We start from the raw sequence: 27,620 nt of genomic DNA, 5'->3' as shown, positions 1-27,620 counted from the left end.
GAATATGTATATAAGTATTTTTCTAGGGATTATGGGTGAAATAGTGTTTATTAATTTACATAGGAACATATTAAACATATTTCTGTTATGAATATGCATAAAATTATTTTTCTACATGGGGATTATGGGTGGAATATTGTTTATAAATATACATAGGACGCTATTTAACCCATTTTTGATACAAATATGCATATAATTATTTTTCTACATAGGGATTATTGGTGGAATACTGTTTTTAAATATACATAGTAACCTATTAAACCCATTTCTCATAAGAATATGCATATAACTATTTTTTTACATGGGGATTATGAATGGAATATTGTAGTTAAACATACATAGGAATATATTTAACCAATTTCTGATAAGAATATGCATATAAGTATTTTTCTACGTAGGGATGATGGGTGAAATATTGTTTATAAATATACATAGGGACCTATTTAGCCCATTTCTGATAAGAATATGCATATCATTATTTTTCTACATGGGGATTATGGGTTCAATATTATTTATAAATATACATAGGACCTATTTAACCAATTTTCTATTAAGAATATGCATATAATTATTTTTCTACATGGGGATTATAGTTAGAATATTGTTTATAAATATATATAGGAACCTATTTATGCCATTGCTTACAAAAATACGCATATCATTATTTTTCTACATATGGATTATGGGTGGGATATTGTTTATCAATATACATTGTAACCTATTTAACCCATTTCTGTTAACAATATGCATATAATTATTTTTATACATGGGGATTATGGATGGAATATTGTTTATAAATTTACATAGCAACATATTAAACCTATTTCTGATATGAATGTGCATCTAATCATATTGCTATATGTGGATTATGGGTTGAATATTGTTTATAAATATACATAGGAACGCGTTTAAGCCATTTCTGATAAGAATATGCATATAATTATTTTTCTACATGGGGATTATGGGTGGAATATTTTTGATACATTTACATAGGAACATATTAAACCTATTTCTGATATGAATATGCATAACATTATTTTTCTACATGGGGATTATGGGTGGAATATTGTTTATAAATATACATAGTAACCTATTTAACCCATTTCTCATAAGAATATGCATATAATTATTTTTCTACATGGGGATTATGGATGGAATATTGTTGTTAAACATACATAGGAATATATTTATCCCATTTATCCCATTTCTTATAAAAATACACATATAATTATTTTTCTACATTTGGATTATGGGTGGAATATTGTTTATAAATATACATAGGAACCTAATTAAAGAATTTCTGATAAGAATATGCATATAATTTATTTCTACATGGGGATTATTGGTGGAATATTGTTTATATACATACATAGGACCCTATTTAACCAATTTGTGATAAGAATATGCATATAAGTATTTTTCTACATAGGGATTATGGGTGAAATATTGTTTATAAATATACATAGGAACCTAATTAGGAATATATTAAACCCATTTCTGATAAGAATATGAATATAATTATTTTTCTACATGTGGATTGTTTGTGGAATATTGTTTATAAATATACATAGGAACGTATTTAAGCCATTTCTGATAAGAATATGCATATAATTATATTTCTACATGGGGATTATGGGTGGAATATTGTTTATACATTTACATAGGAACATATTAAACCTATTTCTGATATGAATATGCATAACATTATTTTTCTACATGGGGATTATGGGTGGAATATTGTTTATAAATATACATAGTAACCTATTTAACCCATTTCTGATAAGTATATGCATATAATTATTTTTCAGTATGGGGATTATAGGTGGAATATTGTTTATAAATATACATAGGAACTGATTTAACCCATTTCTGGTAAGAACATGCATATAATTATTTTCTACATAGGGATTAATGGCGGAATACTGTTTTTAAATATACATAGTAACTTTTTAACCCATTTCTCACAAGAATATACATATAATTATTTTTCTACATGGGGATTATGGATGGAATATTGTTTCTTAAACATACATAGGAATATATTTATCCAATTTCTTATAAAAATACACATATAATTATTTTGCTACATATGGATTATGGGTGGAATATTGTTTATAAATATACATAGGAACGTATTTAAGACATTTCTGATAAGAATATGCATATAATTATTTTTCTACATGGGGATTATGGGTGGAATATTGTTTATACATTTACATAGGAACATATTAAACCTATTTCTGATATGAATATGCATAACATTATTTTTCTACATGGGGATTATGGGTGGAATATTGTTTATAAATATACATAGTAACCTAATTAACCCATTTCTGATAAGAATATGCACACAATTATTTCTCTACATGGGGATTATGGGTGGAATAATGTTTGTAAATATACACAGTAACCTATTTAACCCATTTCTCATAAGAATATGCATATAATTATTTTTCTACATGGGGATTATGGATGGAATATTGTTTTTAAACATACATAGGAATATATTTATCCAATTTCTTATAAAAATACGCATATAATTATTTTTCTACATATGGATTATGGGTGGAATATTGTTTATAAATATACATAGGAACGTATTTAAGCCATTTCTGATAAGATTATGCATATCATTTTTTTTCTATATGGGGTAATGGGTGGAATATTGTTTATAAATATACATAGGAACCTAATTAAAGCATTTCTGATAAGAGTATGCATATAATTTTTTTTCTACATGGGGATTATTGGTGGAATATTGTTTATATACATACATAGGACCCTATTTAAGCAATTTCTGATAAGAATATGCATATAAGTATTTTTCTACACAGGGATTATGGGTGAAATATTGTTTATAAATATACATAGGAACCTAATTAAAGCATTTCTGATAAGAATATGCATATAATATTTTTTCTGCATGGGGATTATAGTGGGAAATTGTTTAAAAAATATACATAGGAACCTATTTAACCCATTTCTGATAAGAATATGCATATAATTATTCTTCTACATAGGGATTATGAATGGAATATTCATTCTAGTTAAACATAGGGATTATGAATGGAATATTCATTCTAGTTAAACATACAAAGGAATATATTTAACCCATTTCTGATAAGAATACGAATATCATTATTTTTCTACATGAGGATGATGGGTGGAATATTGTTTATAAATATAAATAGGCACATAGTTAACCCAATTTCTGATAAGAATATGTATATAAGTATTTTTCTAGGGATTATGGGTGAAATAGTGTTTATTAATTTACATAGGAACATATTAAACCTATTTCTGATATGAATATGCATAAAATTATTTTTCTACATGGGGATTATGGGTGGAATATTGTTTATAAATTTACATAGCAACATATTAAACCTATTTCTGATATGAATGTGCATATAATTATATTGGTATATGGGGATTATGGGTTGAATATTGTTTATAAATATACATCGGAACGTATTTAAGCCATTTCTGATAAGAATATGCATATAATTATTTTTCTACATGGGGATTATGGATGGAATATTGTTTATACATTTACATAGGAACATATTAAACCTATTTCTGATATGAATATGCATAACATTATTTTTCTACATGGGGATTATGGGTGGAATATTGTTTATAAATATACATAGTAACCTATTTAACCCATTTCTGATAAGTATATGCATGTCATTATTATTCAGTATGGGGATTATAGGTGGAATATTGTTTATAAATATACATAGGAACTGATTTAACCTGATAAGAATATGCACATAGTTATTTCTCTACATGGGGATTATGGGTGGAATAATGTTTGTAAATATACATAGTAACCTATTTAACCCATTTCTCATAAGAATATGCATATAATTATTTTTCTACATGGGGATTATGGATGGAATATTGTTTTTAAACATACATAGGAATATATTTATCCAATTTCTTATAAAAATACGCATATAATTATTTTTCTACATATGGATTATGGGTGGAATATTGTTTATAAATATACATAGGAACGTATTTAAGCCATTTCTGATTAGATTATGCATATCATTTTTTTTTCTATATGGGGTTATGGGTGGAATATTGTTTATAAATATACATAGGAACCTAATTAAAGCATTTCTGATAAGAATATGCATATAATTTTTTTTCTACATGGGGATTATTGGTGGAATATTGTTTATATACATACATAGGACCCTATTTAACCAATTTCTGATAAGAATATGCATATAAGTATTTTTCTACACAGGGATTATGGGTGAAATATTGTTTATAAATATACATAGGAACCTAATTAAAGCATTTCTGATAAGAATATGCATATAATATTTTTTCTGCATGGGGATTATAGTGGGAAATTGTTTAAAAAATATACATAGGAACCTATTTAACCCATTTCTGATAAGAATATGCATATAATTATTTTTCTACATAGGGATTATGAATGGAATATTCATTCTAGTTAAACATAGGGATTATGAATGGAATATTCATTCTAGTTAAACATACAAAGGAATATATTTAACCCATTTCTGATAAGAATACGAATATAATTATTTTTCTACATGGGGATTACGGGTGGAATATTGTTTATAAATATACATAGGCACATAGTTAACCCAATTTCTGATAAGAATATGTATATAAGTATTTTTCTAGGGATTATGGGTGAAATAGTGTTTATTAATTTACATAGGAACATATTAAACATATTTCTGTTATGAATATGCATAAAATTATTTTTCTACATGGGGATTATGGGTGGAATATTGTTTATAAATATACATAGGACGCTATTTAACCCATTTTTGATACAAATATGCATATAATTATTTTTCTACATAGGGATTATTGGTGGAATACTGTTTTTAAATATACATAGTAACCTATTAAACCCATTTCTCATAAGAATATGCATATAACTATTTTTTTACATGGGGATTATGAATGGAATATTGTAGTTAAACATACATAGGAATATATTTAACCAATTTCTGATAAGAATATGCATATAAGTATTTTTCTACGTAGGGATGATGGGTGAAATATTGTTTATAAATATACATAGGGACCTATTTAGCCCATTTCTGATAAGAATATGCATATCATTATTTTTCTACATGGGGATTATGGGTTCAATATTATTTATAAATATACATAGGACCTATTTAACCAATTTTCTATTAAGAATATGCATATAATTATTTTTCTACATGGGGATTATAGTTAGAATATTGTTTATAAATATATATAGGAACCTATTTATGCCATTGCTTACAAAAATACGCATATCATTATTTTTCTACATATGGATTATGGGTGGAATATTGTTTATCAATATACATTGTAACCTATTTAACCCATTTCTGTTAACAATATGCATATAATTATTTTTATACATGGGGATTATGGATGGAATATTGTTTATAAATTTACATAGCAACATATTAAACCTATTTCTGATATGAATGTGCATCTAATCATATTGCTATATGTGGATTATGGGTTGAATATTGTTTATAAATATACATAGGAACGCGTTTAAGCCATTTCTGATAAGAATATGCATATAATTATTTTTCTACATGGGGATTATGGGTGGAATATTTTTGATACATTTACATAGGAACATATTAAACCTATTTCTGATATGAATATGCATAACATTATTTTTCTACATGGGGATTATGGGTGGAATATTGTTTATAAATATACATAGTAACCTATTTAACCCATTTCTCATAAGAATATGCATATAATTATTTTTCTACATGGGGATTATGGATGGAATATTGTTGTTAAACATACATAGGAATATATTTATCCCATTTATCCCATTTCTTATAAAAATACACATATAATTATTTTTCTACATTTGGATTATGGGTGGAATATTGTTTATAAATATACATAGGAACCTAATTAAAGAATTTCTGATAAGAATATACATATAATTTATTTCTACATGGGGATTATTGGTGGAATATTGTTTATATACATACATAGGACCCTATTTAACCAATTTGTGATAAGAATATGCATATAAGTATTTTTCTACATAGGGATTATAGGTGAAATATTGTTTATAAATATACATAGGAACCTAATTAGGAATATATTAAACCCATTTCTGATAAGAATATGAATATAATTATTTTTCTACATGTGGATTGTTTGTGGAATATTGTTTATATATATACATAGGAACGTATTTAAGCCATTTCTGATAAGAATATGCATATAATTATATTTCTACATGGGGATTATGGGTGGAATATTGTTTATACATTTACATAGGAACATATTAAACCTATTTCTGATATGAATATGCATAACATTATTTTTCTACATGGGGATTATGGGTGGAATATTGTTTATAAATATACATAGTAACCTATTTAACCCATTTCTGATAAGTATATGCATATAATTATTTTTCAGTATGGGGATTATAGGTGGAATATTGTTTATAAATATACATAGGAACTGATTTAACCCATTTCTGGTAAGAACATGCATATAATTATTTTCTACATAGGGATTAATGGCGGAATACTGTTTTAAAATATACATAGTAACTTTTTAACCCATTTCTCACAAGAATATACATATAATTATTTTTCTACATGGGGATTATAGATGGAATATTGTTTCTTAAACATACATAGGAATATATTTATCCAATTTCTTATAAAAATACACATATAATTATTTTGCTACATATGGATTATGGGTGGAATATTGTTTATAAATATACATAGGAACGTATTTAAGCCATTTCTGATAAGAATATGCATATAATTATTTTTCTACATGGGGATTATGGGAGGAATATTGTTTATAAATATACATAGTAACCTAATTAACCCATTTCTGATAAGAATATGCACACAATTATTTCTCTACATGGGGATTATGGGTGGAATAATGTTTGTAAATATACACAGTAACCTATTTAACCCATTTCTCATAAGAATATGCATATAATTATTTTTCTACATGGGGATTATGGATGGAATATTGTTTTTAAACATACATAGGAATATATTTATCCAATTTCTTATAAAAATACGCATATAATTATTTTTTTACATATGGATTATGGGTGGAATATTGTTTATAAATATACATAGGAACGTATTTAAGCCATTTCTGATAAGATTATGCATATCATTTTTTTTCTATATGGGGTAATGGGTGGAATATTGTTTATAAATATACATAGGAACCTAATTAAAGCATTTCTGATAAGAGTATGCATATAATTTTTTTTCTACATGGGGATTATTGGTGGAATGTTGTTTATATACATACATAGGACCCTATTTAAGCAATTTCTGATAAGAATATGCATATAAGTATTTTTCTACACAGGGATTATGGGTGAAATATTGTTTATAAATATACATAGGAACCTAATTAAAGCATTTCTGATAAGAATATGCATATAATATTTTTTCTGCATGGGGATTATAGTGGGAAATTGTTTAAAAAATATACATAGGAACCTATTTAACCCATTTCTGATAAGAATATGCATATAATTATTTTTCTACATAGGGATTATGAATGGAATATTCATTCTAGTTAAACATAGGGATTATGAATGGAATATTCATTCTAGTTAAACATACAAAGGAATATATTTAACCCATTTCTGATAAGAATACAAGTATAATTATTTTTCTACATGGGGATTATGGGTGGAATATTGTTTATAAATATACATAGGCACATAGTTAACCCAATTTCTGATAAGAATATGTATATAAGTATTTTTCTAGGGATTATGGGTGAAATAGTGTTTATTAATTTACATAGGAACATATTAAACATATTTCTGTTATGAATATGCATAAAATTATTTTTCTACATGGGGATTATGGGTGGAATATTGTTTATAAATATACATAGGATGCTATTTAACCCATTTTTGATACAAATATGCATATAATTATTTTTCTACATAGGGATTATTGGTGGAATACTGTTTTTAAATATACATAGTAACCTATTAAACCCATTTCTCATAAGAATATGCATATAACTATTTTTTTACATGGGGATTAAGAATGGAATATTGTAGTTAAACATACATAGGAATATATTTAACCAATTTCTGATAAGAATATGCATATAAGTATTTTTCTACGTAGGGATGATGGGTGAAATATTGTTTATAAATATACATAGGGACCTATTTAGCCCATTTCTGATAAGAATATGCATATCATTATTTTTCTACATGGGGATTATGGGTTCAATATTATTTATAAATATACATAGGACCTATTTAACCAATTTTCTATTAAAAATATGCATATAATTATTTTTCTACATGGGGATTATAGTTAGAATATTGTTTATAAATATATATAGGAACCTATTTATGCCATTGCTTACAAAAATACGCATATCATTATTTTTCTACATATGGATTATGGGTGGAATATTGTTTATCAATATACATTGTAACCTATTTAACCCATTTCTGTTAACAATATGCATATAATTATTTTTATACATGGGGATTATGGATGGAATATTGTTTATAAATTTACATAGCAACATATTAAACCTATTTCTGATATGAATGTGCATCTAATCATATTGCTATATGTGGATTATGGGTTGAATATTGTTTATAAATATACATAGGAACACGTTTAAGCCATTTCTGATAAGAATATGCATATAATTATTTTTCTACATGGGGATTATGGGTGGAATATTTTTGATACATTTACATAGGAACATATTAAACCTATTTCTGATATGAATATGCATAACATTATTTTTCTACATGGGGATTAAGGGTGGAATATTGTTTATAAATATACATAGTAACCTATTTAACCCATTTCTCATAAGAATATGCGTATAATTATTTTTCTACATGGGGATTATGGATGGAATATTGTTGTTAAACATACATAGGAATATATTTATCCCATTTATCCCATTTCTTATAAAAAATACACATATAATTATTTTTCTACATTTGGATTATGGGTGGAATATTGTTTATAAATATACATAGGAACCTAATTAAAGAATTTCTGATAAGAATATGCATATAATTTATTTCTACATGGGGATTATTGGTGGAATATTGTTTATATACATACATAGGACCCTATTTAACCAATTTCTGATAAGAATATGCAAATAAGTATTTTTCTACACAGGGATTATGGGTGAAATATTGTTTATAAATATACATAGGAACCTAATTAGGAATATATTAAACCCATTTCTGATAAGAATATGAATATAATTATTTTTCTACATGTGGATTGTTTGTGGAATATTGTTTATAAATATACATAGGAACGTATTTAAGCCATTTCTGATAAGAATATGCATATAATCATATTTCTACATGGGGATTATTGGTGGAATATTGCTTATATACATACATAGGACCCTATTTAACCAATTTGTGATAAGAATATGCATATAAGTATTTTTCTACATAGGGATTGTGGGTGGAATATTGTTTATAAATATATATAGGAACGTATTTAAGCCATTTCTGATAAGAATATGCATATAATTATATTTCTACGTGGGGATTATGGGTGGAATATTGTTTATACATTTACATAGGAACATATTAAACCTATTTCTGATATGAATATGCATAACATTATTTTTCTACATGGGGATTATGGGTGGAATATTGTTTATAAATATACATAGTAACCTATTTAACCCATTTCTGATAAGTATATGCATATAATTATTTTTCAGTATGGGGATTATAGGTGGAATATTGTTTATAAATATACATAGGAACTGATTTAACCCATTTCTGGTAAGAACATGCATATAATTATTTTCTACATAGGGATTAATGGCGGAATACTGTTTTTAAATATACATAGTAACTTTTTAACCCATTTCTCATAAGAATATACATATAATTATTTTTCTACATGGGGATTATGGATGGAATATTGTTTCTTAAACATACATAGGAATATATTTATCCAATTTCTTATAAAAATACACATATAATTATTTTGCTACATATGGATTATGGGTGGAATATTGTTTATAAATATACATAGGAACGTATTTAAGCCATTTCTGATAAGAATATGCATATAATTATTTTTCTACATGGGGATTATGGGTGGAATATTGTTTATACATTTACATAGGAACATATTAAACCTATTTCTGTTATGAATATGCATAACATTATTTTTCTACATGGGGATTATGGGTGGAATATTGTTTATAAATATACATAGTAACCTATTTAACCCATTTCTGATAAGAATATGCACATAATTATTTCTCTACATGGGGATTATGGGTGGAATAATGTTTGTAAATATACATAGTAACCTATTTAACCCATTTCTCATAAGAATATGCATATAATTATTTTTCTACATGGGGATTATGGATGGAATATTGTTTTTAAACATACATAGGAATATATTTATCCAATTTCTTATAAAAATACGCATATAATTATTTTTCTACATATGGATTATGGGTGGAATATTGTTTATAAATATACATAGGAACGTATTGAAGCCATTTCTGATAAGATTATGCATATCATTTTTTTTCTTTATGAGGTTATGGGTGGAATATTGTTTATAAATATACATAGGAACCTAATTAAAGCATTTCTGATAAGAATATGCATATAATTTTTTTTCTACATGGGGATTATTGGTGGAATATTGTTTATATACATACATAGGACCCTATTTAACCAATTTCTGATAAGAATATGCATATAAGTATTTTTCTACACAGGGATTATGGGTGAAATATTGTTTATAAATATACATAGGAACCTAATTAAAGCATTTCTGATAAGAATATGCATATAATATTTTTTCTGCATGGGGATTATAGTGGGAAATTGTTTAAAAAATATACATAGGAACCTATTTAACCCATTTCTGATAAGAATATGCATATAATTATTTTTCTACATAGGGATTATGAATGGAATATTCATTCTAGTTAAACATAGGGATTATGAATGGAATATTCATTCTAGTTAAACATACAAAGGAATATATTTAACCCATTTCTGATAAGAATACGAATATAATTATTTTTCTACATGGGGATTATGGGTGGAATATTGTTTATAAATATACATAGGCACATAGTTAACCCAATTTCTGATAAGAATATGTATATAAGTATTTTTCTAGGGATTATGGGTGAAATAGTGTTTATTAATGTACATAGGAACATATTAAACATATTTCTGTTATGAATATGCATAAAATTATTTTTCTACATGGGGATTATGGATGGAATATTGTTTATAAATGTACATAGGACGCTATTTAACCCATTTTTGATACAAGTATGCATATAATTATTTTTCTACATAGGGATTATTGGTGGAATACTGTTTTTAAATATACATAGTAACCTATTAAACCCATTTCTCATAAGAATATGCATATAACTATTTTTTTACATGGGGATTATGAATGGAATATTGTAGTTAAACATACATAGGAATATATTTAACCAATTTCTGATAAGAATATGCATATAAGTATTTTTCTACGTAGGGATGATGGGTGAAATATTGTTTATAAATATACATAGGGACCTATTTAGCCCATTTCTGATAGGACTATGCATATCATTATTTTTCTACATGGGGATTATGGGTTCAATATTGTTTATAAATATACATAGGACCTATTTAACCAATTTTCTATTAAGAATATGCATATAATTATTTTTCTACATGGGGATTATAGTTAGAATATTGTTTATAAATATATATAGGAACCTATTTATGCCATTGCTTACAAAAATACGCATATCATTATTTTTCTACATATGGATTATGGGTGGAATATTGTTTATCAATATACATTGTAACCTATTTAACCCATTTCTGTTAACAATATGCATATAATTATTTTTTTACATGGGGATTATGGATGGAATATTGTTTATAAATTTACATAGCAACATATTAAACCTATTTCTGATATGAATGTGCATCTAATCATATTGCTATATGTGGATTATGGGTTGAATATTGTTTATAAATATACATAGGAACGCGTTTAAGCCATTTCTGATAAGAATATGCATATAATTATTTTTCTACATGGGGATTATGGGTGGAATATTTTTGATACATTTACATAGGAACATATTAAACCTATTTCTGATATGAATATGCATAACATTATTTTTCTACATGGGGATTATGGGTGGAATATTGTTTATAAATATACATAGTAACCTATTTAACCCATTTCTCATAAGAATATGCATATAATTATTTTTCTACATGGGGATTATGGATGGAATATTGTTGTTAAACAAACATAGGAATATATTTATCCCATTTCTTATAAAAATACGCATATAATTATTTTTCTACATATGGATTATGGGTGGAATATTGTTTATAAATATACATAGGAACGTATTTAAGCCATTTCTGATAAGATTATGCATATCATTTTTTTTCTATATGGGGTAATGGGTGGAATATTGTTTATAAATATACATAGGAACCTAATTAAAGCATTTCTGATAAGAGTATGCATATAATTTTTTTTCTACATGGGGATTATTGGTGGAATATTGTTTATATACATACATAGGACCCTATTTAAGCAATTTCTGATAAGAATATGCATATAAGTATTTTTCTACACAGGGATTATGGGTGAAATATTGTTTATAAATATACATAGGAACCTAATTAAAGCATTTCTGATAAGAATATGCATATAATATTTTTTCTGCATGGGGATTATAGTGGGAAATTTTTTAAAAAATATACATAGGAACCTATTTAACCCATTTCTGATAAGAAGATGCATATAATTATTCTTCTACATAGGGATTATGAATGGAATATTCATTCTAGTTAAACATAGGGATTATGAATGGAATATTCATTCTAGTTAAACATACAAAGGAATATATTTAACCCATTTCTGATAAGAATACGAATATAATTATTTTTCTACATGAGGATTATGGGTGGAATATTGTTTATAAATATAAATAGGCACATAGTTAACCCAATTTCTGATAAGAATATGTATATAAGTATTTTTCTAGGGATTATGGGTGAAATAGTGTTTATTAATTTACATAGGAACATATTAAACCTATTTCTGATATGAATATGCATAAAATTATTTTTCTACATGGGGATTATGGGTGGAATATTGTTTATAAATTTACATAGCAACATATTAAACCTATTTCTGATATGAATGTGCATATAATTATATTGGTATATGGGGATTATGGGTTAAATATTGTTTATAAATATACATAGGAACGTATTTAAGCCATTTCTGATAAGAATATGCATATAATTATTTTTCTACATGGGGATTATGGATGGAATATTGTTTATACATTTACATAGGAACATATTAAACCTATTTCTGATATGAATATGCATAACATTATTTTTCTACATGGGGATTATGGGTGGAATATTGTTTATAAATATACATAGTAACCTATTTAACCCATTTCTGATAAGTATATGCATGTCATTATTATTCAGTATGGGGATTATAGGTGGAATATTGTTCATAAATATACATAGGAACTGATTTAACCTGATAAGAATATGCACATAATTATTTCTCTACATGGGGATTATGGGTGGAATAATGTTTGTAAATATACATAGTAACCTATTTAACCCATTTCTCATAAGAATATGCATATAATTATTTTTCTACATGGGGATTATGGATGGAATATTGTTTTTAAACATACATAGGAATATATTTATCCAATTTCTTATAAAAATACGCATATAATTATTTTTCTACATATGGATTATGGGTGGAATATTGTTTATAAATATACATAGGAACGTATTTAAGCCATTTCTGATAAGATTTTGCATATAATTTTTTTTCTATATGGGGTTATGGGTGGAATATTGTTTATAAATATACATAGGAACCTAATTAAAGCATTTCTGATAAGAATATGCATATAATTTGTTTTCTACATGGGGATTATTGGTGGAATATTGTTTATATACATACATAGGACCCTATTTAAGCAATTTCTGATAAGAATATGCATATAAGTATTTTTCTACACAGGGATTATGGGTGAAATATTGTTTATAAATATACATAGGAACCTAATTAAAGCATTTCTGATAAAATATGCATATAATATTTTTTCTGCATGGGGATTATAGTGGGAAATTGTTAAAAAAATATACATAGGAACCTATTTAACCCATTTCTGATAAGAATATGCATATAATTATTTTTCTACATAGGGATTATGAATGGAATATTCATTCTAGTTAAACATAGGGATTATGAATGGAATATTCATTCTAGTTAAACATACAAAGGAATATTTTTAACCCATTTCTGATAAGAATACGAATATAATTATTTTTCTACATGGGGATTATGGGTGGAATATTGTTTATAAATATACATAGACACATAGTTAACCCAATTTCTGATAAGAATATGTATATAAGTATTTTTCTATGGATTATGGGTGAAATAGTGTTTATTAATTTACATAGGAACATATTAAACATATTTCTGATATGAATATGCATAAAATTATTTTTCTACATTGGGATTATGGGTGGAATATTGTTTATAAATTTACATAGCAACATATTAAACCTATTTCTGATATGAATGTGCATATAATTATATCGGTATATGGGGATTATGGGTTGAATATTGTTTATAAATATACATAGGAACGTATTTAAGCCATTTCTGATAAGAATATGCATATAATTATTTTTCTACATGGGGATTATGGGTGGAATATTGTTTATACATTTACATAGGAACATATTAAACCTATTTCTGATATGAATATGCATAACATTATTTTTCTACATGGGGATTATGGGTGGAATATTGTTTATAAATATACATAGTAACCTATTTAACCCATTTCTGATAAGTATATGCATGTCATTATTATTCAGTATGGGGATTATAGGTGGAATATTGTTTATGAATATACATAGGAACTGATTTAACCTGATAAGAATATGCACATAATTATTTCTCTACATGGGGATTATGGGTGGAATAATGTTTGTAAATATACATAGTAACCTATTTAACCCATTTCTCATAAGAATATGCATATAATTATTTTTCTACATGGGGATTATGGATGGAATATTGTTTTTAAACATACATAGGAATAATATATTTATCCAATTTCTTATAAAAATACGCATATAATTATTTTTCTACATATGGATTAAGGGTGGAATATTGTTTATAAATATACATAGGAACGTATTTAAGCCATTTCTGATAAGATTATGCATATAATTTTTTTTCTATATGGGGTTATGGGTGGAATATTGTTTATAAATATACATAGGAACCTAATTAAAGCATTTCTGATAAGAATATGCATATAATTTTTTTTCTACATGGGGATTATTGGTGGAATATTGTTTATATACATACATAGGACCCTATTTAAGCAATTTCTGATAAGAATATGCATATAAGTATTTTTCTACACAGGGATTATGGGTGAAATATTGTTTATAAATATACATAGGAACCTAATTAAAGCATTTCTGATAAGAATATGCATATAATATTTTTTCTGCATGGGGATTATAGTGGGAAATTGTTTAAAAAATATACATAGGAACCTATTTAACCCATTTCTGATAAGAATATGCATATAATTATTCTTCTACAAAGGGATTATGAATGGAATATTCATTCTAGTTAAACATAGGGATTATGAATGGAATATTCATTCTAGTTAAACATACAAAGGAATATATTTAACCCATTTCTGATAAGAATACGAATATCATTATTTTTCTACATGAGGATGATGGGTGGAATATTGTTTATAAATATAAATAGGCACATAGTTAACCCAATTTCTGATAAGAATATGTATATAAGTATTTTTCTAGGGATTATGGGTGAAATAGTGTTTATTAATTTACATAGGAACATATTAAACCTATTTCTGATATGAATATGCATAAAATTATTTTTCTACATGGGGATTATGGGTGGAATATTGTTTATAAATTTACATAGCAACATATTAAACCTATTTCTGATATGAATGTGCATATAATTATATTGGTATATGGGGATTATGGGTTGAATATTGATTATAAATATACATAGGAACGTATTTAAGACATTTCTGATAAGAATATGCATATAATTATTTTTCTACATGGGGATTATGGATGGAATATTGTTTATACATTTACATAGGAACATATTAAACCTATTTCTGATATGAATATGCATAACATTATTTTTCTACATGGGGATTATGGGTGGAATATTGTTTATAAATATACATAGTAACCTATTTAACCCATTTCTGATAAGTATATGCATGTCATTATTATTCAGTATGGGGATTATAGGTGGAATATTGTTTATAAATATACATAGGAACTGATTTAACCTGATAAGAATATGCACATAATTATTTCTCTACATGGGGATTATGGGTGGAATAATGTTTGTAAATATACATAGTAACCGATTTAACCCATTTCTCATAAGAATATGCATATAATTATTTTTCTACATGGGGATTATGGATGGAATATTGTTTTTAAACATACATAGGAATATATTTATCCAATTTCTTATAAAAATACGCATATAATTATTTTTCTACATATGGATTATGGGTGGAATATTGTTTATAAATATACATAGGAACGTATTTAAGCCATTTCTGATAAGATTATGCATATCATTTTTTTTCTATATGGGGTTATGGGTGGAATATTGTTTATAAATATACATAGGAACCTAATTAAAGCATTTCTGATAAGAATATGCATATAATTTTTTTTCTACATGGGGATTATTGGTGGAATATTGTTTATATACATACATAGGACCCTATTTAACCAATTTCTGATAAGAATATGCATATAAGTATTTTTCTACACAGGGATTATGGGTGAAATATTGTTTATAAATATACATAGGAACCTAATTAAAGCATTTCTGATAAGAATATGCATATAATATTTTTTCTGCATGGGGATTATAGTGGGAAATTGTTTTAAACAATATTCCATCCATAATCCCCATGTAAAAAAAATAATTATATGCATATTGTTAACAGAAATGGGTTAAATAGGTTACAATGTATATTGATAAACAATATTCCACCCATAATCCATATGTAGAAAAATAATGATATGCGTATTTTTGTAAGCAATGGCATAAATAGGTTCCTATATATATTTATAAACAATATTCTAACTATAATCCCCATGTAGAAAAATAATTATATGCATATTCTTAATAGAAAATTGGTTAAATAGGTCCTATGTATATTTATAAACAATATTGAACCCATAATCCCCATGTAGAAAAATAATGATATGCATAGTCTTATCAGAAATGGGCTAAATAGGTCCCTATGTATATTTATAAACAATATTTCACCCATCATCCCTACGTAGAAAAATACTTATATGCATATTCTTATCAGAAATTGGTTAAATATATTCCTATGTATGTTTAACTACAATATTCCATTCATAATCCCCATGTAAAAAAATAGTTATATGCATATTCTTATGAGAAATGGGTTTAATAGGTTACTATGTATATTTAAAAACAGTATTCCACCAATAATCCCTATGTAGAAAAATAATTATATGCATATTTGTATCAAAAATGGGTTAAATAGCGTCCTATGTATATTTATAAACAATATTCCACCCATAATCCCCATGTAGAAAAATAATTTTATGCATATTCATAACAGAAATATGTTTAATATGTTCCTATGTAAATTAATAAACACTATTTCACCCATAATCCCGAGAAAAATACTTATATACATATTCTTATCAGAAATTGGGTTAACTATGTGCCTATGTATATTTATAAACAATATTCCACCCATAATCCCCATGTAGAAAAATAATTATATTCGTATTCTTATCAGAAATGGGTTAAATATATTCCTTTGTATGTTTAACTAGAATGAATATTCCATTCATAATCCCTATGTTTAACTAGAATGAATATTCCATTCATAATCCCTATGTAGAAAAATAATTATATGCATATTCTTATCAGAAATGGGTTAAATAGGTTCCTATGTATATTTTTTAAACAATTTCCCACTATAATCCCCATGCAGAAAAAATATTATATGCATATTCTTATCAGAAATGCTTTAATTAGGTTCCTATGTATATTTATAAACAATATTTCACCCATAATCCCTGTGTAGAAAAATACTTATATGCATATTCTTATCAGAAATTGGTTAAATAGGGTCCTATGTATGTATATAAACAATATTCCACCAATAATCCCCATGTAGAAAAAAAATTATATGCATATTCTTATCAGAAATGCTTTAATTAGGTTCCTATGTATATTTATAAACAATATTCCACCCATAACCCCATATAGAAAAAAAAATGATATGCATAATCTAATCAGAAATGGCTTAAATACGTTCCTATGTATATTTATAAACAATATTCCACCCATAATCCATATGTAGAAAAATAATTATATGCGTATTTTTATAAGAAATTGGATAAATATATTCCTATGTATGTTTAAAAACAATATTCCATCCATAATCCCCATGTAGAAAAATAATTATATGCATATTCTTATGAGAAATGGGTTAAATAGGTTACTATGTATATTTACAAACATTATTCCACCCATAATCCCCATGTAGAGAAATAACTATGTGCATATTCTTATCAGGTTAAATCAGTTCCTATGTATATTTATAAACAATATTCCACCTATAATCCCCATACTGAATAATAATGACATGCATATACTTATCAGAAATGGTTTAAATAGGTTACTATGTATATTTATAAACAATATTCCACCCATAATCCCCATGTAGAAAAATAATGTTATGCATATTCATATCAGAAATAGGTTTAATATGTTCCTATGTAAATGTATAAACAATATTCCATCCATAATCCCCATGTAGAAAAATAATTATATGCATATTCTTATCAGAAATGGCTTAAATACGTTCCTATGTATATTTATAAACAATATTCAACCCATAATCCCCATATACCAATATAATTATATGCACATTCATATCAGAAATAGGTTTAATATGTTGCTATGTAAATTTATAAACAATATTCCACCCATAATCCCCATGTAGAAAAATAATTTTATGCATATTCATATCAGAAATAGGTTTAATATGTTCCTATGTAAATTAATAAACACTATTTCACCCATAATCCCTAGAAAAATACTTATATACATATTCTTATCAGAAATTGGGTTAACTATGTGCCTATTTATATTTATAAACAATATTCCACCCATAATCCTCATGTAGAAAAATAATTATATTCGTATTCTTATCAGAAATGGGTTAAATATATTCCTTTGTATGTTTAACTAGAATGAATATTCCATTCATAATCCCTATGTTTAACTAGAATGAATATTCCATTCATAATCCCTATGTAGAAGAATAATTATATGCATATTCTTATCAGAAATGGGTTAAATAGGTTCCTATGTATATTTTTTAAACAATTTCCCACTATAATCCCCATGCAGAAAAAATATTATATGCATATTCTTATCAGAAATGCTTTAATTAGGTTCCTATGTATATTTATAAACAATATTTCACCCATAATCCCTGTGTAGAAAAATACTTATATGCATATTCTTATCAGAAATTGCTTAAATAGGGTCCTATGTATGTATATAAACAATATTCCACCAATAATCCCCATGTAGAAAAAAATTATATGCATACTCTTATCAGAAATGCTTTAATTAGGTTCCTATGTATATTTATAAACAATATTCCACCCATAACCCCATATAGAAAAAAAATTATATGCATAATCTTATCAGAAATGGCTTAAATACGTTCCTATGTATATTTATAAACAATATTCCACCCTTAATCCATATGTAAAAAAAATAATTATATGCGTATTTTTATAAGAAATTGGATAAATATATTATTCCTATGTATGTTTAAAAACAATATTCCATCCATAATCCCCATGTAGAAAAATAATTATATGCATATTCTTATGAGAAATGGGTTAAATAGGTTACTATGTATATTTACAAACATTATTCCACCCATAATCCCCATGTAGAGAAATAATTATGTGCATATTCTTATCAGGTTAAATCAGTTCCTATGTATATTCATAAACAATATTCCACCTATAATCCCCATACTGAATAATAATGACATGCATATACTTATCAGAAATGGGTTAAATAGGTTACTATGTATATTTATAAACAATATTCCACCCATAATCCCCATGTAGAAAAATAATGTTATGCATATTCATATCAGAAATAGGTTTAATATGTTCCTATGTAAATGTATAAACAATATTCCACCCATAATCCCCATGTAGAAAAATAATTATATGCATATTCTTATCAGAAATGGCTTAAATACGTTCCTATGTATATTTATAAACAATATTCAACCCATAATCCCCATATACCGATATAATTATATGCACATTCATATCAGAAATAGGTTTAATATGTTGCTATGTAAATTTATAAACAATATTCCACCCATAATCCCAATGTAGAAAAATAATTTTATGCATATTCATATCAGAAATATGTTTAATATGTTCCTATGTAAATTAATAAACACTATTTCACCCATAATCCATAGAAAAATACTTATATACATATTCTTATCAGAAATTGGGTTAACTATGTGCCTATGTATATTTATAAACAATATTCCACCCATAATCCCCATGTAGAAAAATAATTATATTCGTATTCTTATCAGAAATGGGTTAAAAATATTCCTTTGTATGTTTAACTAGAATGAATATTCCATTCATAATCCCTATGTTTAACTAGAATGAATATTCCATTCATAATCCCTATGTAGAAAAATAATTATATGCATATTCTTATCAGAAATGGGTTAAATAGGTTCCTATGTATATTTTTTTAACAATTTCCCACTATAATCCCCATGCAGAAAAAATATTATATGCATATTTTATCAGAAATGCTTTAATTAGGTTCCTATGTATATTTATAAACAATATTTCACCCATAATCCCTGTGTAGAAAAATACTTATATGCATATTCTTATCAGAAATTGCTTAAATAGGGTCCTATGTATGTATATAAACAATATTCCACCAATAATCCCCATGTAGAAAACAAATTATATGCATATTCTTATCAGAAATGCTTTAATTAGGTTCCTATGTATATTTATAAACAATATTCCACCCATAACCCCATATAGAAAAAAAATTATATGCATAATCTTATCAGAAATGGCTTAAATACGTTCCTATGTATATTTATAAACAATATTCCACCCATAATCCATATGTAGAAAAATAATTATATGCGTATTTTTATAAGAAATTGGATAAATATATTCCTATGTATGTTTAAAAACAATATTCCATCCATAATCCCCATGTAGAAAAATAATTATATGCATATTCTTATGAGAAATGGGTTAAATAGGTTACTATGTATATTTACAAACATTATTCCACCCATAATCCCCATGTAGAGAAATAATTATGTGCATATTCTTATCAGGTTAAATCAGTTCCTATGTATATTTATGAACAATATTCCACCTATAATCCCCATACTGAATAATAATGACATGCATATACTTATCAGAAATGGGTTAAATAGGTTACTATGTATATTTATAAACAATATTCCACGCATAATCCCCATGTAGAAAAATAATGTTATGCATATTCATATCAGAAATGGTTTAATATGTTCCTATGTAAATGTATAAACAATATTCCACCCATAATCCCCATGTAGAAAAATAATTATATGCATATTCTTATCAGAAATGGCTTAAATACGTTCCTATGTATATTTATAAACAATATTTAAACCATAATCCCCATATACCAGTATAATTATATGCACATTAATATCAGAAATAGGTTTAATATGTTGCTATGTAAATTTATTAACAATATTCCATCCATAATCCCCATGTAAAAAAATAATTATATGCATTTTGTTAACTGAAATGGGTTAAATAGGTTACAATGTATATTGATAAACAATATTCCACCCATAATCCATATGTAGAAAAATAATGATATGCGTATTTTTGTAAGCAATGGCATAAATAGGTTCCTATATATATTTATAAACAATATTCTAACTATAATCCCCATGTAGAAAAATAATTATATGCATATTCTTAATAGAAAATTGGTTAAATAGGTCCTATGTATATTTATAAATAATATTGAACCCATAATCCCCATGTAGAAAAATAATGATATGCATATTCTTAGCAGAAATGGGCTAAAAAGGGCCCTATGTATATTTATAAACAATATTTCAACCATCATCCGTACGTAGAAAAATACTTATATGCATATTCTTATCAGAAATTGGTTAAATATATTCCTATGTATGTTTAACTACAATATCCCATTCATAATCCCCATGTAAAAAAATAGTTATATGCATATTCTTATGAGAACTGGGTTAAATAGGTTACTATGTATATTTAAAAACAGTATTCCACCAATAATCCCTATGTAGAAAAATAATTATATGCATATTCGTATCAGAAATGGGTTAAATAGCGTCCTATGTATATTTATAAACAATATTCCACCCATAATCCCCATGTAGAAAAATAATTTTATGCATATTCATATCAGAAATATGTTTAATATGTTCCTATGTAAATTAATAAACACTATTTCACCCATAATCCCTAGAAAAAATACTTATATACATATTCTTATCAGAAATTGGGTGAACTATGTGCCTATGTATATTTATAAACAATATTCCACCCATAATCCCCATGTAGAAAAATAATTATATTCGTATTCTTATCAGAAATGGGTTAAATATATTCCTTTGTATGTTTAACTAGAATGAATATTCCATTCATAATCCCTATGTTTAACTAGAATGAATATTCCATTCATAATCCCTATGTAGAAAAATAATTATATGCATATTCTTATCAGAAATGGGTTAAATAGGTTGATATGTATATTTTTTAAACAATTTCCCACTATAATCCCCATGCAGAAAAAATATTATATGCATATTCTTATCAGAAATGCTTTAATTAGGTTCCTATGTATATTTATAAACAATATTTCACCCATAATCCCTGTGTAGAAAAATACTTATATGCATATTCTTATCAGAAATTGCTTAAATAGGGTCCTATGTATGTATATAAACAATATTCCACCAATAATCCCCATGTAGAAAAAAAATTATATGCATATTCTTATCAGAAATGCTTCCTATGTATATTTATAAACAATTTCCCAATATAATCCCCATGTAGAAAAAATATTATATGAATATTCTTATCAGAAATGCTTTAATTAGGTTCCTATCTATATTTATAAACGATATTTCACCCATAATCCCTATGTAGAAAAATACTTATATGCATATTCTTATCAGAAATTGGTTAAATAGAGTCCTATGTATGTATATAAAAAATATTCAACCAATATTCCCCATGTAGAAAAAAAATTATATGCATATTCTTATCAGAAATGGCTTAAATATGTTCTTATGTATATTTATAAACAATATTCCACCCATAATCCATATGTAGAAAAATAATTATATGTCTATTTTTATAAGAAATTGGATAAATATATTCCTGTGTATTTTTAACAACAATATTCCATCCATAATCCCCATGTAGAAAAATAATGATATGCATATTCATATGAGAAATGGGTTAAATAGGTTACTATGTATATTTAAAAACAGTATTCCACCTATAATCCCCATGTAGAAAATAATTATATGCATATTCTTATGTGAAATGGGTAAATAAGTTACTATGTATATTTATAAACAATATTCCACCCATAATCCCCATGTAGAAAAATAATTAAATGCATATTCATATCAGAAATAGGTTTAATATGTTCCTATGTAAATGTATAAACAATATTCCATCCATAATCCCCATGTAGAAAAATAATTATATGCATATTCTTATGAGAAATGGGTTAAATAGGTTACTATGTATATTTACAAACATTATTCCACCCATAATCCCCATGTAGATAAATAATTATATGCATATTTTTTATAAGAAATGGGATAAATAGGTTCCTATATATATTTCTAAACAATATTCTATCTATAATCCCCATGTAGAAAAATGATTATATGCATATTCTTATCAGAAATTGGTTAAATAGGTCCTATGTATATTTATAAACAATATTCAATCCATAATCCCCATATAGCAAAATAATTATATGCATGTTCAAACAGAAATAGGTTTAATATGTTGCTAAGTATATTTATAAACAATATTCCACCCATAATCCCCATGTAGAAAAATAATGATATGCATATTCTTATCAGAAATTGGTTAAATATATTCCTATGTATGTTTAACTACAATATTCTATCCATAATTCCCATGTAGAAAAATAATTATCTGCATTTTCTCATGAGAAATGGGTTAAATAGGTTACTATGTATATTTTAAAACAGTATTTCACCCATAATCCCCATACAGAAAAATAATTAAATGCATATTCTTACCAGAAATGGGTTAAATAAGTTACTATGAATAATTATAAACAATATTCCACTCATAATCCCCATGTAGAAAAATAATTTTATTCATATTCATATCAGAAATAGGTTTAATATGTTTCTATGTAAATTAATAAACAATATTTCACCCATAATCCCTACGTAGTAAAATACTCATATACATATTCTTATCAGAAATGGGTGAAATATGTTCGTATGTATATTTATGAACAGTATTCCACCAATAGCCGCATATAGAAAAATAATTATATGCATATTCGTATCAGAAAATGGGTTAAATAGCGTCCTATGTATATTTATAAACAATATTCCACCCATAATTCCCATGTAGAAAAATAATTTTATGCATATTCATATCAGAAATATGTTTAATATGTTCCTATGTAAATTAACCACTTGACCACCGCCTCACGACGATTTACGTCGGCAAGGTGGCACGGACAGGCAAAATCACGTACATATACGTGATTTGCCTTCCGCGGGTGGGGGGTCCGATCGGACCCCCCCCGGTGCCCGAGGCTTCCGTCTTTTGTCCCACGGCGATCGGAGATGAGGGGGAGGCCATCCGTTCGTGGCCCCCCCCTCGCGATCGCCGCCGGCCAATCACATCATTCCTTTGCTGCTGTATGCTAAACAGCAGCAGAGGAAATGATATCATCTCTCAAAGGAAATGATGTCATATGTTCCTATGTAAATTAATAAACAATATTTCACCCATAATCCCTACGTAGTAAAATACTCATATACATATTCTTATCAGAAATGGGTGAAATACGTTACTATGTATATTTATAAACAATATTCAACTCATAATCCCCATATAGCAATATAATTATATGCGTATTCATATCAGAAATAGGTTTAATATGTTGCTATGTAAATATATAAACACTATTCCTTCTATAATCCCAATGTAAAAAAATAATTATATGCATATTCTTAACAGAAATGGGTTAAATAGGATACAATGTATATTTATAAACAATATTCCACCCATAATCCATATGTCGAAAAATAATGATATGCATATTTTTATGAGAAAATAGATAAATAGGTTCCTATGTATATTTATAAACAATATTCCACCCATACCCATATGTAGAATAATAATGATATGCATATTTTTATAAGAAAATAGATAAATAGGTTCCTATGTATATTTATACACAATATTCAATCCATAATCCCCATATAGCAAACTAATTATATTCAAACAGAAATAGGTTTAATATGTTGCTATGTATATTTATTAACAATATTAGACCCATAATCCCTATGTAGAAAAATAATTATATGCATATTCTTATCAGAAATTGGCTAAATAGGTTCCTATGTATATTTATAAACAATATTTCACCCATAATCCATATGTAGAAAAATACTTATATGCATATTCTTATCAGAAATTGGTTAAATAAGGTCCTATGTATATATATATAAATACTATTCCACCAATAATCTCCATGTAGAAAAAAAATGATATGCATATTCTTATCAGAAATGCTTTAATTAGGTTCCTATGTATATTTATAAACAATATTCCTCCCATAATCCATATGTAGAAAAAAAATATATGCATATTTTTATAAGAAATGGGATAAAAATATTCCTATGTATGTTTAACAACAATATTCCATCCATAATCCCCATGTAGAAAAATAATTATATGCATATTCTTATGAGAAATGGGTTAAGTAGGTTACTATGTATATTTTAAAAAATTATTCCACGCAAAATCCCTATGTAGAAAATAATTTTATGCATTTTCTTACCAGAAATGGGTTAAATAAGTTCCTATGTATATTTATAAACAATATTCCACCCATAATCCCCATGTAGAAAAATAATGTTATGCATATTCATATCAGAAATAGGTTTAATATGTTCTTATGTAAATGTATCAAAAAAATCCACCCATAATCCCCATGTAGAAAAATAATTATATGCATATTCTTATCAGAAATGGCTTAAACGCGTTCCTATGTATATTTATAAACAATATTCAACCCATAATCCACATATAGCAATATGATTAGATGCACATTCATTTCAGAAATAGGTTTAATATGTTGCTATGTAAATTTATAAACAATATTCCATCCGTAATCCCCATGTAAAAAAATAATTATATGCATATTGTTAACAGAAATGGGTTAAACAGGTTACAATGTATATTGATAAACAATATTCCACCCATAATCCATATGTAGAAAAATAATGATATGCGTATTTTTTTAAGCAATGGCATAAATAGGTTCCTATATATATTTATAAATAATATTCTAACTATAATCCCCATGTAGAAAAACAATTATATGCATATTCTTAATAGAAAATTGGTTAAATAGGTTCTATGTATATTTATAAACAATATTGAACCCATAATCCCCATGTAGAAAAATAATGATATGCATATTCTTATCAGAAATGGGCTAAATAGGTCCCTATGTATATTTATAAACAATATTTCACCCATCATCCCTACGTAGAAAAATACTTATATGCATATTCTTATCAGAAATTGGTTAAATATATTCCTATGTATGTTTAACTACAATATTCCATTCATAATCCCCATGTAAAAAATAGTTATATGCATATTCGTGTCCGAAATAGGTTAAATAGCATCCTATGTATATTTATAAACAATATTCCACCCATAATCCCCATGTAGAAAAATAATTTTATGCATATTCATATCAGAAATAGGTTTAATATGTTCCCATGTAAATTAATAAACACTATTTCACCCATAATCCCTAGAAAAATACTTATATACATATTCTTATCAGAAATTGGTTAAATATATTCCTTTGTATGTTTAACTAGAATGAATATTCCATTCATAATCCCTATGTTTAACTAGAATGAATATTCCATTCATAATCCCTATGAAGAAAAATAATTATATGCATATTCTTATCAGAAATGGGTTAAATAGGTTCCTATGTATATTTTTTAAACAATTTCCCACTATAATCCCCATGCAGAAAAAA

Source organism: Aquarana catesbeiana, linkage group LG02 (assembly GCF_042186555.1).
Source record: "Aquarana catesbeiana isolate 2022-GZ linkage group LG02, ASM4218655v1, whole genome shotgun sequence".
In the NCBI taxonomy this organism is placed as follows: domain Eukaryota; kingdom Metazoa; phylum Chordata; class Amphibia; order Anura; family Ranidae; genus Aquarana; species Aquarana catesbeiana.
Note: the sequence above shows the minus strand (reverse complement) of the source record.